Below are 12,575 nucleotides of genomic sequence, written 5' to 3'. Positions count from 1 at the left end.
TTCAAGAAAAGATTATTAAGAGCGTATAATGAATGTGACTTGACTATCGTACTGTGCATATCAAAAAACCAACCATTATGCAGCACTATAGCAGTAGTCTTGCTGCACAGATCAAACACTAATGGCTAGTGTGTTTCCACTAACCAGATAATCAATCAAGTTTTGTAGGTTTGCATATAACATTTTGTAATTTCAGTTGTTTGTTTCACATGTTTCTTTTCAGTTTTGCACCTTTTGTTTTTTAAATGAGTTGTATACCCAAATGGTTGGAGAAGTCCACATCAAAATTCCAATAGCGTAGTCATTCCAATATACTAGCCATCCATCCAACAATTACCATAAGTGGAGAAACCACCATGGGATAAAGGTCACAACTCATTAGTGGACCACAATTAACAACCATCCGATCAGTAGTGTTTAACTACTTCATTCCAACGCCAGTTACATCCAATATCCAATCAGTCAAACACCAAAACATTTCTAATATGTTGTCTTCAAATTGTCTTTAAGACATTACCTCAAACAACCAAAACAGAGCCAATCTTCTCAGATAAGAAAACAATAACGTTGAGCACAAAACCTAGCTAAACATGTCTTTGTTTAATAAGTAATTCACAGTCTTCAATCTCATAATTATTTCGTTTAAGTTTAGTATCTTATCAACAGTCATTGATATATCCCTTCATGCAATTTGCACCATCCCTATCAGACCCTTAAAAAGGATTGTGTATCTCAGACATGAAAGGAATGGACTCATAGGATAATGATGATTTATGGTTTAAAACCCACGATATGGCACCAAAACCATGGTCCACAGATAGTTATGAAAGAAGGGAGATTATTGACACAAATTAGTTATTGAATTCTTGTGGCAGACTCGGACTCAATGTTGTGTCATAATCACGAGAAAGTGAATAATTTGAAGATGAAAAGGACTTAGCATTATCTATCTGATGCACAAACACTAGTATGAAAAAGCCAAGACATATGCTTGTCAAATATTGGATAAATATTAGAGCACGCCGACATTGAATAATAATGCAGAATCTCTTTCAATTAACTTTAAGATGTCAAAGAATGGAACATGAAAGTCAACCATAAGGTTGATTAATCAAATAACTACTAAGTTTTCGTTAATCATAGATTGAACAAAATAAATTTATTTCTTGAGGCAAAGTAGGAGAAATGCTTTCTTATTTTCTATGAAAAAGAAAGCAGAACTGCATCTGTGCATCCTAATGAGAATGATAAAACCAATATCTTTAGACCTTTTTGGTGCTACGATTTGATCAAATAAGAGCTACTTTTATTGTAAATACGGCTGTGTAAAATTCTAAGTGTTGTTCGTATAAAACTAAAAAGAAGTCATTCAACTTTCTTCTAACCCTTATCTCCTTTAAAAACTACTGACTCTGCAAAATGGTTTACCACACATCCTTTAGCAAAACTCAAAGATTTTGTGTAAGGCATTTGTTTAACTATATATCAACAACAATGACCTTTCTAACAGGTGGTATATCAACATAGGCATAAATGCATAATGTCATTAAGTAGGTTGACAAAGTTTTGAGAAGCTGTCTAGAGTCCAAACATCAAAAGAGTGAACCACATTATAAGTGTAAAGTCCATCATTTAGATTCATTCCAAGTTTCTAATACTGTGATGCATGTATCAAAGCACAAAATTTCATTCTGGGTTATGTTAACCTAATCAAAGCTAAAGTGTAAATTATAAAACTGAAAGAAAAAAACACCGACCCCCTTCGCCCGATCTGAACTTTACACCTTGGGCAATGCAAATCGACTTCATGGATTCAGTAGTGCATAAACTGAAAACAAGAGGGAAAGAAAATTAAAACAAATAGAATTTTAAAATAGAAACAAAAAAAAAGGGAAATTGATTGTTTCTACTTACTTGCAGAAGACATGGTTGCATGTTAACGATACTGCCGATTTCAATAGAAACTCAAACTGCAACAGAAAAAAGAATATCCCAAGATTCAAGAACAAAATATTTGAGAGAAAATTGAAAAGTCTATTTCATAGATAATTATTACCATATTAGGCATTTGAGCTCTCTACTTATCTCTAAATTATCATAAAAGGCACAAAACTTCAACAATAGCAGCAAATTCGAGTTGTGAAGTAGTTTCACCTTCTTAGTTTGCATCATCAAGCCATTGCAGGTGTAGATACCTGCATCTTGAAGCTTCTTAACAACTCTAGCATTGATTTCTTGTGAAATCACTATAAATAAACAAACAGAAACGTCAAAATTAGGTTGAAATAGTATCGTTTCTGTTTCATTGAGAACAATCAACAAATATTCTCAGATCTGAAGTTAATCAAACACAAGTTTCACTCTAATTAACGATGAAAACTGAAAAACACTCAGTTATGAAGTGAAAAACAACTAGAAATGAAATCCACAACAAGTGAAATCGATTAACAGATCATTAGTCAAGTGAACGATCTGAACTCATGTTGAGTTTTGATCTAAACATGGAAATCTCCCCTTATTACGAAAACTCTGCATAAACTTCTTCAAATCAGTGTTCATGTATTCAAAAACAAGATACAGAACAGTTTTCCCTTCTTTATTCTGTGCTTGTTTAACATCCAACAATCTAATTTGAACAAAAAAAAAAAACTAATTAAACCCTAATAATAATAAATAAAGATTGATTATTTAAACCTGACGACGGAGGGATCTAGAGAAAACATTCTGAGAATGGATATTTCACGGAGGATTGAAGGAGAGAGAATGGAGATTTCACGGAGGGAAGCATTCTTAGGTTAGGTCACCATAAGAAAACCCTAACCTAGCAGCTGTGAGAGAGAAAGAGAGGTTTTTTATATACGAGCGCGATTTCATTTTTGTTTACCTGTTTTCGAAATTTCGATCTTGTTTTGGTTTTTTGGATTTGTAACACTTCTCAAACGGTTTTCAAGCGTTAGCAATTAATTCCATAAATTCACCAAAATAAAGTAACGTTTTACAACATTGCTAACGCTTATATAGCGTTGGCAACTTACTAACGGTAAATAACCGTTGCAAAGCAAAAAATGTGCGTGTTGCAAATATCCTATTATGGTGTAGTGTTTATTTGTTATTATTAGTTTAATTCAATTATTGCATGAGTAGTTTCAAATTGAGTTTAAACAAATAAAGTTCAAATCTTTATATTATGTCTTGTTTAGATTCAATTGTTGGGAATGGTAGAATAGAAAATTCACATCAAATCATTACTCTCACCATTGTTCCTTTTGGGTTTGATTAGTTGAATTCAATTTAAGTCTTGAGGGTTTAAGAGTGGAACGAATCCTTACTCATTATATTGCATGATTATGACTTGAGAGTAAGAAGAATTGATTTAAACGTAAGAACGGTAGGATTATGTATTAGTGTTGTTAACATGATATTAGGATTCTACTATTTTTACATTTATCAAATGGCTTGCTGCCATCTTAATCTCGTTCATGACAAGAATTCAATTGCTTGAATCCAAGGGGCAATCCCCATTCTCTACCCCCACCCTTTTTAATTTTTCATTCTTGTTTCTTGAATTTTCGGAACTGTTCACTGTTTTAGGCATAGGGGCTGCGGATTCACAGAGAAAAACACTGCAGTGAAGGTATTTCTAAATTTTCGAAAATTCTGAAAATTTTCATACATAATATTTAATGTGTTGTTGATTTACTGGAATATTTTCAGATTTTTCAAAGTTGGTTTACCTTGTGAAAAAAATACGATCTTTACAGTGCTGCATTTTAGTTTTCACACCGTATGTTCTTGAAAAACAGACGAGTAAGGTTACTTAGGGAGTTCTAAAAATTCTATAATTTTTACAGGAGTATCTATCCTAAGTCAGTAGTTTGTAGTAAAAATTTGATGAGTTTTTGATTTGTTTTGACCTCCTAAATAGTAGAGTGTTTCCAGTGTGTTTCTGCAGTGTTGCAAACACTTAATATCTGGAACACCAGCCAATAAGGAGAGGTTGTAGAACTCCAATTGCTCTAAATTTTTTACTGGAACAATTAGGATCTGTCAGGAGTCTCCAGTAAAAATTTGGCAATTTTTGGATTTGTTTTGATGGGTTAACCATTCGGTTGTTTGTATTGTGTCCGAAAACCGTTTTGCAAACTTTGAAGGGCTGTAGAGGGACTTTCACAGGTCCGATTGATCTGAAATTTTACAGGCTACTTGATAGACGTCTTAGAAAATTACTGTAAAAATTTCAGATTTTTTGGAGTACGATAAAAGGCCTAAAACTTGAAAACTCTGGAGTGCGACCCGCGCCCAAACCGAGCGCGACCGCGCCCAAAACACTGGACTTTCGACAAAACAGAGGGCACCCGAGCCCAAACAGAGGGCACTCGCGCCCTCAAGGGAAAATTCAGTGTGAACAGCCCAATTTTCATAGGTAAATGCAAATTTTTATGTCTTCAAGTTACTCAGTGTTTCTAACTTGTTAAATATGAGATGAGATGGCGATACAAGACGCTTATTCAAACGCGTAGCAAGGAGGCATTTAGGTACTCCTTCTTCCACTCCTCACCTCTTCTGTCAGAGGAGTTTTAATTCTAGTATAATCAGGTTTGTTTTTCATAGAAATAAATACAACACGCCTATCTAGAATTTCACACACTACACTTGCATCAATGGCTAAAGAACAAGAGACTCCTCTCTCTGATTTTTATAAAGCCCTAAACGATGGCCCTAAGTCGTGCATCGTTCTTGCAGACCTAGTGGGGGATTTTCGAATCCCCCCTAATATATTTAACTTGTTACCGATTTTTCATGGTTTCGACCACGAGAAGCCTTACCAGCATATGCGTAGGATAGACCAAGTTCTCACTACATTCCATCATCCTAGCATAAGTCCATATCAAGTTAAACTTAGGGTGTTTCCTTTCACCCTAGCCGACAAGGCGGCGTCTTGGTTAACTGCCCAAACGCCAAACTCTGTGGACTCATGGGCTCAACTTGTTCAATTGTTCATGGAACAGTTTTACCCACCACTGAAGACAGATGAAATGCTTCACAGGATTCATTTCTTCCACTATAATCCTCATGAATCCTTTTCAGAGGCATGGAATCGTTTCACTGATCTTCTCATTGAATGCCCGCATCATAATCTTGCGAAAGACACGCTTGTTCGTGCTTTCTTCAAGGGGCTTTCACATTATCATAAGGAGGTTCTAGATATCATGACTGGGGGTAGTTTTCTTAGTAAAGGAGCCTTAGAGGCTTATAAATTCTTAGAAGATCAATCTAAGAAGAACAACAATTGGGGAGGAAGCGATTCCTCCCGCTCCTCTCCTTCTTCTCTTGAGGTTAAACATGATCCCGAAGCTGAAAACTCTTTATCGATGCCCTCACTAAAAGGTAGATGCCATCTCGTTTCAACAACAACCCACTCCGGTCATGAACATTAACTCTACTCGTTGTAATGTGCATTTGTAGTCTTGAGCATTCCGACTTTTATTGTCCTCTTGTCTATGCACAAACACCACCACCACCACCATCACACTTTAACCAGTTAACTCAACATCAAGGACAAGGGAACTTAGGTGACCAGAATAGAGGTTTAGTACCCGAACCTTAACTATCAACATCAAGACATGAGCATTTCAACAAGCTTTAATTCCAATACAACCATCTACAGACAAAGTAGTAGTGACCTTGTTGGAGAAACAAAATTAAATTATGCAACAAAACTCCAACTTGATGAAAGATCAGCATGATCAAAACTCTAATATGATGAAACAAATGATGCAAATGATGCAGTCTTTGTGCCAAAAGGTTATTGACATGTCTTCTAACCAAAATAATAACCAAACCGGCGTGTTTCCAAGTCAAGCAGTGCCTAATCCTAAGTCAACAAACACCGCCTTTGAAATAAAAGCGATTTTACTTGTAATGGTAATATAAACCAAGGGGACCTCTGGCAGTCACTACCTTCGCTCGTAGGTGAGTAGTTGATAACCAAGTGACTATGCTTAAAGATTACCCGCAAACTAAAAATGATGCCATACCAAATACTATAATAGAAACCGAAGACCTACTTTGTAGAAGTACCCGGTTAAACCACAACCAAAAGGGAAAGCATTGCAAGACCCAATAATAGAAAGTGAATACCCTACACCCGTAGAGGTTCCAAGATGGACACCTAGTTGGAAAACGGCTAGAGATAAAGCAAAGACTAATAAAACTTTTATCCCCTTCAAAAATAGTGATAAAGCACCATATCCCAAAAAGACTAGTTGTGTTTAAAAAGGACGAGAATTTTGATGAGATTAGGGAAGTGTTTAAAAATTTGACTATAAACCTACCTTTTCTAGAAGCTATAAAAAGTATACCTGGACACGCTAAGTTTCTAAAAGAGTTGTGCACCAAGAAGAGGAAAACCAACATACCCCACGAAGCATTCTTAACTGAACAATATCCCTCTTTATCTGAACATAATGGAATTGTTAAGTACAAAAGACCCTGGTCGATCCTATCATCAATGCACCTTAGGTGATACCTTCATAACAACTGCTTTATTAGACCTGGGGGCGAGTGTTAACTTACTCCATTTTTATTTATATAAACAACTAGGTCTAACAAAACTTCAACCAACCAAAATAACTTTGCACTTAGCCGATCGTTCTATTAAGTATCCCAAGGGTGTAGTTGAAAATATTCTCGTTAAAGTTCAGGATTTTTACTATCCAACCAACTTTGTTATTCTTGACACAGAAGTTGCTCATGATTCCATTCCCATCATCTTAGGGCGTCCTTTCTTGGCAACCGCCAATGCCCAAATTAATTGTCGGGATGGCTCAATGACTCTTACTTTTGGAAATCTTTCTGTAGAAGTTAACATGTTTAGACAAACACAGGGACAACTAGGTTTGCCTGTAGAAGGGGAAGTGAAGTCCATTGAGAGTTTTGTACCTCACATTAGTGCGGTGACACTTTAGTCCCCCCACACTAGTAGATACCCCTCTTATGGAAGAAGACAAGGATCACAATTTCTACTCCCTAGGCGTAGATAACATCAAGGAGGATTTCCTTCGACTCTTTTTGCAACCCTTCTTTTGCGCCTCGCATGAAGTTCTCTCCTATTGACATCCATTCATCTCTTGACGCCATGACGGAAGAAGAATTTTTCTCCTCTATCCCGGTGATTCTTCTTACCCACCTATTGAGGAATGTCTTGCATATCTCAAAGGCCTCGATGATATAGACCTAAGAACACTAGTTGAACACCATTCACCCACCTCACATCCTCATGTCACTCATTCACCTTCCATCACGCATGTCCCTCACCCTCTACCTTTTCAAAGAACCATTGAGTTTGTACTTGACCTTGGCGTTTCTCCTATGCTTCATAACTATCTAAAACCAACTAGTGAAGAAGTAACACCCAAGGACAAGCCACCTGAAACTTTTTCATTTTTTCCATTTTTTCCTTCTCAAAATTATCCACATCCTACGTATCTTCCACAACCATCAATTTTCTCACGTTCATTTACTTGGCATCCCCGCCGTGGGAGGACAAAGAAGAAGCAGTATGCTTTCGATTTGGTTTTAGATCTATAAGGCTTTACTCTCATTCCACTAGGCTACGTCATAGGAAATCTTGGTGCTTAATTCTGTTTGATGGTGCATTCCATGTTAATTATTTGTGGAAAGACCCACAACTTTTTAGATTATTGATATATGGGAACCTGCATGTAAATACATATATGTCACTTTAAGTCTAGGGAATCGACTTTAAAAAAGACCCGTTTTAAAACAAATTTTTACAAACTGTTTTTCAAAATTTGTTTGGGGTGGGGTGTTTGGTTTTTCCATGCTTGATCACTAAACTTCCTATTCTTATCCCCACCTCGCTCCCTTTAAGAGTAGCTAGATTTATCTTTGTTTGTTGTTTTGATGTTGTCTTTTATTATTTTTAGTAGATAGGATATTACGTTGTTAAATTCGTAGTTAACTTTGAATTTGGTAGTTAAATGTTGTTTGAATTTCAATTTTAATATAATGTTGTTGTTCTTTTCAAATTGTGCATGGATTTTATTGTTAATCCCACCTTCCGAATTGTTTTGGGGTGGTATTATTTATTCTATCATGATTTGTAGAAGATCCTCCATTTTAGAGTTTGTTTTGGAGTGAAGGTTGAGAATATTATCGTAATTGGCATACCTATGATTAGATGTGGTGGTATGATGAAATCTAAGAGAGTTTAGAAGTTACTAGTCTAAATCCAGTATAAAAGATATTAGGGTTGTTATAGAATCAAGAATATGAGTTGTTTCCGTTTTCGGGTTCGAAAATTTTATTGTTTCCGGAAATTGCCTTAAAGCTTTTTGGCAACCTACCGATTCGTTTTAACAATTCAAAACCTATAAAAGCTGCATTCATTCTACACTCACAACCTACACTACACCTAACTTCCATCTCTCACCTTTCACTCCCACGTTTCCCGTTGTTCTTCACCATTTTCACAAATCAGCACCTCGGAGCGCGCTTGCGCCCTGGAGGAGTGCACTTTCAGCGCTCAAGGTGAGTAGCTGACTTCGGCTCAAACACTGGAATTCCAAAATCTTGAGCGCTCGCTTCAAGTAAAGCGCGCGCTCGGCGACGACTTCCATAGACCGGGGAAATTTCCGGTTTTCTGCGGGTTGTTTCGGGTGATTTCAATTTGTTCCAGGCGTAGTTTTGAGATGACATCTCCTACAATAATACCGAACAGTCTTTCAAAGATTTGTTTCAAAGCACTACTTATGGTGCTTGGTTTCACGAGGTGATCACACACGTAGGCCGGGAACCGCTTATGGTTCTTGCTAGCATTTGTTCTTGGACTTGCCATGCCCATTTGAAATACAAGACCCATGATGCTATTGGGTAGATAATATGCATGTCTACACTTATGACTTTTGCATGAGGCTTATGGGTCCAGCATTTTCCGTGTAGAGGACCAAGGGACATATAACGTAGCCCTTGGTAGCTTGTCCCTTAATGTGATCTGGTAATGTTCTTTATCATGCTAAACATATTAGGGGAGTGGCATTTTTCTTACGCAAATGATGCCACTTTGCGATGTTTTCCTTGCTTTAGGCTGAGGAGCGCCTGCTATATGACCTTCCTAAGACCTTAATGTCTAGTTTAGCACGAGCCCATAGCATGAGGCATAAGTATCTTCTTATGCCTATATTACTTTGCCGTATTATACTATGTTTCTTCCCTGTTTTTTGTGCCCGTTTCACGGACTGGGTTGGGGTCGACATTGTGAGACCCACCAATTCTATTATTCGATATTTCCGTGCAATGACTTGGCAATGGTGGAGGATACAACCTCATCAGGTTGCACCTTACCCCATCCGACCAAGTGGCGCTTAACAGGTTAGGATCCGTAGATGATAAATGGCGGCAAGATTGGCAAATTATAATGGCATGGCGGGGATGCTGAAGGAACCTCACTTCTTTATAGAAGAGGAGGATGACGAAATGCTTATTTGGAGTGGAGGTAAGTTTTTAGTTTCAGGTTAGTGTAATGCGCTTATGTCCCAAGCAATTTAATTGTTAACCCCATAATGGGTGGAACTCTTATAGAGTTCGTCAGTTTTTTATTTCCTATATTAGTATGTTCTAACCTTGTTTTGCGGATGTTCGAATTTCACGATTTCCATGGTATTTTTCTACCCTCTTTATTTAAATGCTTTGAGGACAAAGCATGCTTCTTGTTCAGCATAGAAATACGTGTAATTAAGGCATCTGTTAGGATATAGATATGTATAATATGCATTTGTTTTCAAGTTAAAAATTTCAAAAATATAAATAAATAAGTTTATGCTATACACTTAGGAATATTGGTATTGTTTTCTTTCTCATGCTCTTAACAATCTAGAAGTCTCCGTAGCTTTTTGCATCGGAATAATTGTTAGAAACTTAGGTTAATATGTAGGTAATAATCTTTGCATCTATCTATAAATATATTACATGAGTATCTATGATTGTTAGTAGTAAGTTTCTGAAATCTAGGCTAGAGTACTTATTCTACAAATCCTGTGAAAATATAGCCTAAAGCCTTATATGAGCGAAACATTTGAGAAATGACACAAGGGAGAAGTAAAATCCGGATAGAGAAATCACACATCCACTTGCTTGATCACTATGCCATATCCTAAGCAAGAATTTAGGCCCTCTTTGGATCGATATAGCCAAAAATTCAAACCTATGAATTATTTTCCGCTAGTCGCCCCTCTGAGCCTTTCTTTAGCCTTCCATAAACCACAATTTCTTTACCCTGTTACAAAACAAAACAAAAAAAAAAAAAAAAAAATCAACTTACCCAATCTAGAATAAGTCTGAGAATAGAATGAGTGAAGAAAGAAGAAGAGAAAAATCTGTGTAAACAAAAATTAGTTAGTTGCTTCAGAAAAAGAAAAGAAGTTTCCATCCAAGGAAAAGAAAAAAAAAATAGAAATAAATAAAAACTCCAAAAATAGAATAAAAGGGAGTCAAAAGCCAAAGAAAAGAAAAAAAAAAATATGGCTAAGGATGGAAACAAAGTATAGAAGCAAAAGAAAATAACAAAGTTTTTCTAAGTTACATAATATGAAGACTCTATTATCTCGGACTTGTCCTTTTGAATATCCATTTCCTTCCTTCTTAAACCATCTCCTAATCCCATGAACACCTAATAAAGACCTCTAGCTCAATTAGGAATAGGTTAGTGTGATAGTAAGTGGCAGATGTGTTTGATCGACTCCGGCTTCCTTGTTGTCATTAAGATTGTAAGGTAAAGTGTGCCCACCGCATTAATCGGAGTAGCTAAACTTGGAGCGAAAAATCGAGTGGTTTTGTCTTGACATTTATGTGAGGACCTACTTAAGGACGCTTATTCGAAGTTTTCAGAAACTTGAACACGCTAGGCATTTCATAGTATTACTCATAATATATATATTTGTATCATAGATGATTGATTATTATGCATATATTAGTTTAGGTTTTTGACTTGGTTATTCTTACTCAATTGCTAGTGAGATGTATAGATAGTTGAGACATGAATGAGGAAATAATAGTTTTATTTCTTAGTCGTTGTAGTATAGATGAAGTTTGTGAGTACCTTCACTGGAAAACTCTCACGAGGCTATACTTCGGCCCACTAGGGAATTCCTAGTGGTTTAAGGCCTTGTTGCATATGGTCAATGCAATCGCACTCAGCGAAACGAAAGTAGATAGAACTCCATTTTTGGTCACTTATTCTAATTTCTCATCTTTGCTTGAGGACAAGCAAAATGCTGTTTGGGGGTGGTTTGATAAGAGCCCAAAACTGTAGTTTTAACCCCTTAACAATCATACTTTTAGACCAATTATGTGAGTAATAATTAAGAGTTAATACCGACACGTGTTTTATGCATTTCGGGCTTCAAAGTCTATTATGTGCAGAAATGTGCCACTTTAGCGAGATAAAGGAGCAAAGGTCGGTTGCTAAGGAGTTCTATGAATAAAGGCCAAGATTCAAGGAGACAAAGCCTTTGTAAAGCCCGGCCAAAAGCTGAAAAGTCAACACGGGCGTAAATAGTGCACAAGTCGCCAGAACTTCCGGGGTCGTATCTTTGGACTCGGATCTCGAATTGGGAGTAGCTTATGTCAAAACGACCAGCTCGAAAAGAGCTTTCCAATGGTCCAAGCCTTGGCCCAATCAGAGGAGCAAAAGTGGACAAAACATCTGTCGAAACCAACTGCAGCTGAAGAGCACATTTTGGACTAAAGAAATTGGGTTTTGGCCCGATTTTTCCACCCAAAACATGGTTCCAAGCCCATGCACGATTTTTGGATCTGGAAGTATAAAAACAAAAGCTTGACTCTTTGTTAATGGCAGTTAGGTTAGGAAGCTAATGTTAATGGAGTTTAGGGTTAGAAAAAGTTAGATCTAGATTAGTTAATTACTTAGTTTTCATTCCATTAATTAGTTTCATTCTTTGTTTTAGCTTAGTTATTTAAATCATTAAATATCATTCATTAGATAAATAAAATAGTTGTTATTCATTCAATCATATCTTGTTCTTATTGTTCTATTAGATAAATAAAGTTAATTAGTTCTCCATAATCTAGTTTCATTTTCATTTATTTATTAGCTTAAATCCTTAGATTTACTTATTTGTCATTATTAGTTTAATTCAATTATTGCATGAGCAGTTTCAAATTGAGTTTAAACAAATAAAGTTCAAATCTTTATATTATGTCTTGTTTAGATTCAATTGTTGGGAATGGTAGAATAGAAAATTCACATCAAATCATTACTCTCACCATTGTTCCTTTTGGGTTTGATTAGTTGAATTCAATTTAAGTCTTGAGGGTTTAAGAGTGGAACGAATCCTTACTCATTATATTGCATGATTATGACTTGAGAGTAAGAAGAATTGATTTAAACGTAAGAACGGTAGGATTACGTATTAATGTTGTTAACATGATATTAGGATTCTACTATTTTTACATTTATCAGCACCTATGAGTTAGTTTCGTAATAGTCTGATTAGTGACGAGTTATTGCAAGTTTATCTGAGGTCTGGTAGTAT

At 36.2% G+C, this 12,575-nt stretch overlaps 1 long non-coding RNA gene across 1 annotated transcript; it reads right to left on the bottom strand.

The window, feature by feature from the left end:
* Positions 1–1,914: 1,914 nt before the first annotated feature.
* Positions 1,915–2,822, bottom strand: LOC147476313 (uncharacterized). The gene is made up of 3 exons (XR_015207259.1): positions 2,695–2,822; positions 2,057–2,246; positions 1,915–1,970 (listed from the first exon to the last, which is right to left on the bottom strand). It is a non-coding gene; the product is annotated as an uncharacterized LOC147476313 (long non-coding RNA).
* Between the last annotated feature and the right edge of the window lie 9,753 nt (positions 2,823–12,575).

The sequence above is a fragment of the Coptis chinensis genome, chromosome 9 (genome assembly GCF_015680905.1).
Source record: "Coptis chinensis isolate HL-2020 chromosome 9, ASM1568090v1, whole genome shotgun sequence".
Lineage (NCBI taxonomy): Eukaryota > Viridiplantae > Streptophyta > Magnoliopsida > Ranunculales > Ranunculaceae > Coptis > Coptis chinensis.
The sequence above is the reverse complement of the archived record's forward strand: the minus strand, read 5'-3'. Positions and strand labels throughout refer to the sequence as shown.